Consider the following 6,250-nt stretch of genomic DNA (forward strand, 5'->3'; position numbering starts at 1 on the left):
ATAAAAAAAAAATCAAAATTTTTACACGGTCCCCTCCCTCTCTAACTTCCAATTAGGAAGTTGTTGCGCTGTATTTTCTAAGTACATCAAAAAAGATCCTGTTTTTCACTAGTATTCGCAGAGACATTCGAATTCAAAAATCGGAGAGAAAGTTGGCAAAAGAGAGCATTAATGAGTGAAAGGAGCGTTGTCCGTTAGTTTTAGCTGTTATTTCCCAAGTGTTCTCGGGTTTTTGAACAGAAATATCTCGGCGAATATTGCGGTTAAAAACGTGGAATTTCTTCTGTTGGTCGCAGGAGATAAATGGCATCAACTCTCCTTTAACTGGAAAATGTACCGAATGCACAGCATTACTATTGAATCTGGAAACCATCTCACAGAGTTCTAAATACAGCAATACAGATTTCAATGGCCAGAGTTCTTCTCTTAAACGATTTTTTTTGGCGTTTTTCTATGTGAAGTATCTATTTTCTAATAATTGTCGGTGGGCCTACCACAGCAAAAAGCTCGGAGGGAAACATTTGACTCTCTGGTCATGAGTTGAAGACCCTTGTCCTACAGTTAAATTGAAGACTAGAAGACAATACTCACCGCGAATACCGACAGTTGATGCCAAGGAATGCGCTGCATGTTCTCGAGCCACCCTAACCTCACCCACAGGTGGAACCAGATGAAAGTGACGATTTTCGGTAGCAGCAGAAGTACCACCAAGATGCTGCTAGTGAAATCCAGAGTGCTCAAGATGTATCGGTAGTCATCATCCGGAAGCTCATAACTCATCATCTGTTCATTCACAACGCTACTGTTACCCATGGTCGTGCTCACGAATGGTATGAAGGAAATTAAAACGGTGATTCCCTACTTTTCTGTGGACATTCCCTGCGCTAAATTTTTCGTGAGTTCATCGAGGAGGAGAAATGAATTACATTGAACACTCGATCTCTCGAAGTTGGTAGTCGGGAAGAGGTTATTCCTTTGTTGGAGGCGATAATCCTTTGAGAAAATGGCAAGCAACAATGAAACTGTGCAACGATTAATTTCGTGGGTTTTGTTCTGAATTATTTTTCACTGGATTATGCGAATGAAATTAAGCTTGATTGAAATCACAATGATAATAATAAATTGTTAAATTTCCATTTTATGCATTCAAAAGGCTTATGCCGACTACTAAACCACACATGCACCTCGTTCATATTCCTCTGCGGAACCTTTAACGAATTGGTACATGCGGGAATTGGCGTGTACGTGAAGCTTGTTATGGGTAGTGCTGTCATCTAGCACCAGTTTTTATAATTATGAGTGAAGTGTAATAATTGAATAATTTATCGTTGTAGGCCTGTTGCTCTCTGTGAGAGACTTTTTAATGTGGAGATCTCTCGGCTCGCATTTGCGCCTCGAAGTTGGGAACCACAGGAAACCAACTTCAGCCGACCACAGCGGCGCTTATGTCAACTGGCAACTACATATCAAAGCTCATTCTACATAGCTAGGCTAGAAAAAAAAAAAGACGACTTTTATGAATCCAAATCATCTGTTTAATGGGCCGGCGTTGCAGCATGTTGAAATGCTGTGATATATACAGCATGAAAACTTCTGTCTTTTAATCATTTAAGAGGCATAGGAGAAATAACTAAACCCCCTTCAAAAAAATATATACCATATATATATATATATATATATATATATACGGGGTGATTATAAAAAAACTATCCCGACATATGGGCCCCTAACTATCATACCATTCACAGAAACTGAATGAAATTTTGGCATAAGGTATTTTGTGGTATGCGCTCAAGAATGATATGGAAAACAACAGTGTCACTCTAACAGTTACGGTTACAGTGAGAAAATTTCGAAAATATCAAATGGCAACACCAAGTTTTTTGTATTGGAATGTGATCTCCATTGTGAATAACACTAAATAGCGTTGGAATGGCACCTGTAGCACGAAAATCCCAGGAGCTAGGCAAGGAAAAAGTAAAAAGGACTTTTCCGTGCACCACAGCATTAATGTTCGTTTCATTCGTCACACCGTCGTTTCTTCGGCTGAGATCCCAGCCTGATTAGTCCTCCACAAGGTCACGTGGAAAATTTGTGAAACACAATAAAATGCTTTATTTTATGCTGCTTCTCTGTCCTTATTGGTTGTCCTCACTTTTAGCCTATCTACCGCCGGTGATTTTCATGCTACAGTTGCCGTTCGAACGCTATTTAGGGTTTTCCACAATGGAGATCATATTCCAATACAAAAAAACTTGGTGTTGCCATTTGATATTTTCTCACTGTAACTGTAACTGTTAGAGTGACGCTGTTGTTTTCCATATCATTCTTGAGCGCATACATCAAAATACCTTATGCCAAAATTTCATTCAGTTTCTGTGAATGGTATGATAGTTAGGGGCCCATATGTCGGGATAGTTTTTTTATAATGACCCTGCATATATATATATATATATATATAACACACAGGCATAACACAGCAAAAGCTCTATTGCGTTGTTTGTATCTATGTATATGCATAGATACAAACATATAAACTTAAAAACATACACTTTGTGAACTCGAGGGATTTGAAGGTCCTTCCAGCAAATCTACGGGGTTAGAATGTGGAACTGTTTCGATGTATGTGTGTTTTGACAAATCTATGACAAAGAAAAGAATTTATAGTTCTAAAAGAATTGTACACAAATTAACTTATATAATAAAAAAATTGTTTAAAAAAGCATTGAAAGGTTTAATGCAAGAAATATGCCTGAGAGAAAAAAATTCATTTACGTATTATGCAAATTGAATACAATAAGAAAGAATGGTATTTGAAAAATTGAAAATAAAACAAATTGAAACGAAATTAAAAACAATAGACAAACAAAATTTACAAAATTGATTGGTTTATCTACAATTGACATCGAGTTTGAAACAGAATGAAAATTTAATGTTAAACAATTTTGCAAGAAATTATAAACACAAACAGTAATTAACATAAATAAAATATAATAATAATAATAATGAAGCCTACATTTAATTTTCAATTCCTTAAAACTTTAATGCATTTTATTTTTAAAATGCAAAAAAGAAAAAAATTCATTTTTGATAAGTAATCATTTACAAATAATTTGATGATTAGTGATTTAAACACCAAAATAATTATATTCCAGGTTATGTAGCAAATAATAAGCAAGTATCCGACTAATGTAATAAGAACTACCAATAGTCATTTCTGTTCTAAGTCAAATCTCGAGAAAAAATAAACAGAACTAAGAGTAGCTCCGTACAGCTGAATGTCCGTAGCGTGTGTGTGAAAGGAACTTAATCTTTGCTGTTTTTCATAACTTTCTCTGATTTTTTCAATTCAAATATCTTAGCGAATATTGCCGTAAAAACATGGAATTTTTCCGTTGGCCTTATGAGATACACGGAAACAACTTTCTAACTGGCAGTTAGAGGACAAGGAGACCGTATAAAAATTTAGAATTTTTATTTTATGACACACTGTATTTTCATTTTCAAAACTGGCACAGAGTAAATTTTTAACTCATTTTCAGCATTTTTTTAACTGGAATAATACCTATACGTCGGACGTTTGATGAAATAAAGGCCGCATTAGCACTCACAGGACACCCTGTATGTATACATTCATTAAATTCTATACAATTCTTCCTTTTTTGTGTTTTTTTATATCCAATTACGATGCATTTATCACAATCGTTACCATTAGGCTTTATCAAGTGAATTTAATTGTTCTCTCAGCAATACAGTTCTTCATAAGCCTCTCTCAGATCTTGTAATCCTGATCCTTGGTGGATATTTCCTGTTTTATCAGGATGAGTTCGAGGAGTCATTCGAATCTTTTCGTATCCATCTCATAGATCTTCATGATACGTAGACGCAAATCTGGATAAAATTTTTGAAACCTCATAAAATTAATGCCTCAACGAATATAATATATTTTGCTATAGGAAATGCAGCAAAGCGTTGGAAAAGCCGACAGTCTTGTCTCCCAAAAAAGGCAGTGTATTCGCGGTCACTAATACACTCCCAGCAAATAAATTTCCAAGTCAAATTTGAAGTTTGATTTTCCCAGTCATTATTGAAGTTTCTAACGAGAAAACTTCAATCACAGCGAACAAACCCAATTCTAGGGAATGAAAAGCAGTCCGTAATCAAAGTTCAATGCATACGTGAATTAAAAAAAATTTGTTCCGAAATCTTAATGAATTTTCTCCTGAGTAGGAGAGTTTGTCTTTCAGCCCACGGGGCTAGTGAATCCGTAACCATGATGTATAATATAAATATCCGATAAGAGCTACGTGAAGAGTACTCGAGAGCATGTGCATGTGTACTCTTATGTTACCAATATCAGTATCCATCGAATTTACCGTTATATACGCGGAGATTCGAATATATCTCTCTCTCCCTCTTGCCATTGAAAACTGCTTAAAGAGATACTTATTGCGAAATTTATGGTAACTATGAGAAAGTTCTTCCAGACACACACACAATTTTTATAAGATAAATAGAAGGGTGCGATAGCCCAGGTCGATAAGATGCTCGCCCAAAGTACCAAAGGATGTTTAGAGGTGTCAGTTCGACACCCGGTTCGTCCTTGTCAGAAAAATTTCCTGACACAGGGATACAACAAAAATGGAGACATAAACCGCAGGAAAAAATTGCTACCGCAAGGAGTCCCCCATCGAGGGGTTGATGCGCTAACCCGTCGTATAAAAACAAGATTGCCATTCGGAATCGACAATAAACTGTATGTCCCGGTCTAAAATTAGCCCTCGGGTGGCCGAAAAAATGATTGTTGTGCAACAAAAATGATCAATGAAATGATAAATAGAAAAAAAAAAGACAATTTTTAATTCTCTGGCATGAGTTAAGAAAGGAGCGCATGACCTTTTCAGTCCGTGGGCCAGATATGCAACATTTGCACAGCTCCCGGGCATGAAACATAGTGTATATTATGGTAAATTCGGTTATTATAGATAATAACCTTATATTTTGCACACTTACCAATCATTTTGGTAAATTGGATGAATTTCCATAAATTTATCACATTTACCAATGATTATGTACATTACCCAAGCGTCGTTTGTAAATTTTATAAATTTCTCTAAATTTATCACTTTTACCGGTGATTACATATAGTAACGAAGGCTTTTGATAGCTGGCCTGATGCGAAGAAGATGAACTCATCTTCCCATCAGCCAGCCAGTATGTTAAAAACTTCCGTAATGATAGCGGAGAGTCACATCATCCTTGGATAAGTCGCCATCAGGTGGCATGCCAGCAACTGTGAGCTTTGGCCTGAGTTTGGTCCGACCGTCTATGAACGGTCCCGTTCAATGTACACGAGAGGAAAGATTGAGATGTTTGTTGCCTATGTAGTCTAATGGTCTAGGACGCTCACCTGACAAGTGAGAGGTCCTGGGTTCGATTCCCCGCATGGACAGTTGGATTTATTTCCTCTTTCCCAAAATACATCTTCGCATCAGTCAGCTATTATAAACTTTCCTATGGATGGCGGAGAGTGACATTTTCTGATTATGCGTAGTATCCAAGCGTCATTGGTAAATGTAATAAGTACTAAAAAAATTATCATTTTACCAGTAATTATACATAATACCCAAGTGTCGCTCTGTTTGTAAACATGATAAATCGTACTATATGATATACTATACAGTCGCCCCCCCCCCCCGAATTCGCGGGGGTTACATTCCAGGGGTGACCGCGAATAACCGAAACCATAGGTTTTTTTTTAAATATATCTTGCTTATATACTTAGAACATCATGAGAAAGAGCAGGGTGACACAGAGGTAGAAGGGAATGTAAAAGAGGGTGCCGCAATTGTTGTGCGATGTTTTCTGAAACATTGTGATTTCTGTTTGCAATTTCTTCTTCTTCATATCATATGTATTTAGACCATCCTCAAATCTCTCCCACTTCAACATGGCGACTTCTTCTTCTTACTTGTCCCACAAGTCCTTTGAACACTTCTTTTGAAATCCGAGGCAGCAGTGTCCGGCCCTTATGTGCCACTGGGCGCACGATTTGATACTTGCCTGCACGGGGCACTGCTATAAATCTTTGCTAACTTTTTCCGACACAACCCTGTCTTTTTTTGAACGGAAGTAAGTTGCTTTGCATCAGTCCAGGGTTGTTAGCGGTTCTATCTATCTATCTATGAAACCACTTTTTACGTGCATAAAATTCTAATGAAATAGACGTTTCACCTGCCATTTCCTTTAT

The 6,250-nt window shown here is 36.9% G+C and overlaps 1 non-coding gene across 1 annotated transcript; it reads left to right on the forward strand.

Moving 5' to 3' along the window:
- Positions 1 to 5,378: 5,378 nt before the first annotated feature.
- TRNAV-GAC (transfer RNA valine (anticodon GAC)) lies at positions 5,379 to 5,452 on the forward strand. Its single transcript has one exon. It is a non-coding gene; the product is annotated as a tRNA-Val (tRNA).
- The last annotated feature ends 798 nt before the right edge of the window (positions 5,453 to 6,250 follow it).

This window comes from Pholcus phalangioides, unplaced genomic scaffold, assembly GCF_987345545.1.
Source record: "Pholcus phalangioides strain wild (caught in Gottingen) unplaced genomic scaffold, Ppha-v1.0 ptg000003l_1, whole genome shotgun sequence".
Taxonomy (NCBI): domain Eukaryota; kingdom Metazoa; phylum Arthropoda; class Arachnida; order Araneae; family Pholcidae; genus Pholcus; species Pholcus phalangioides.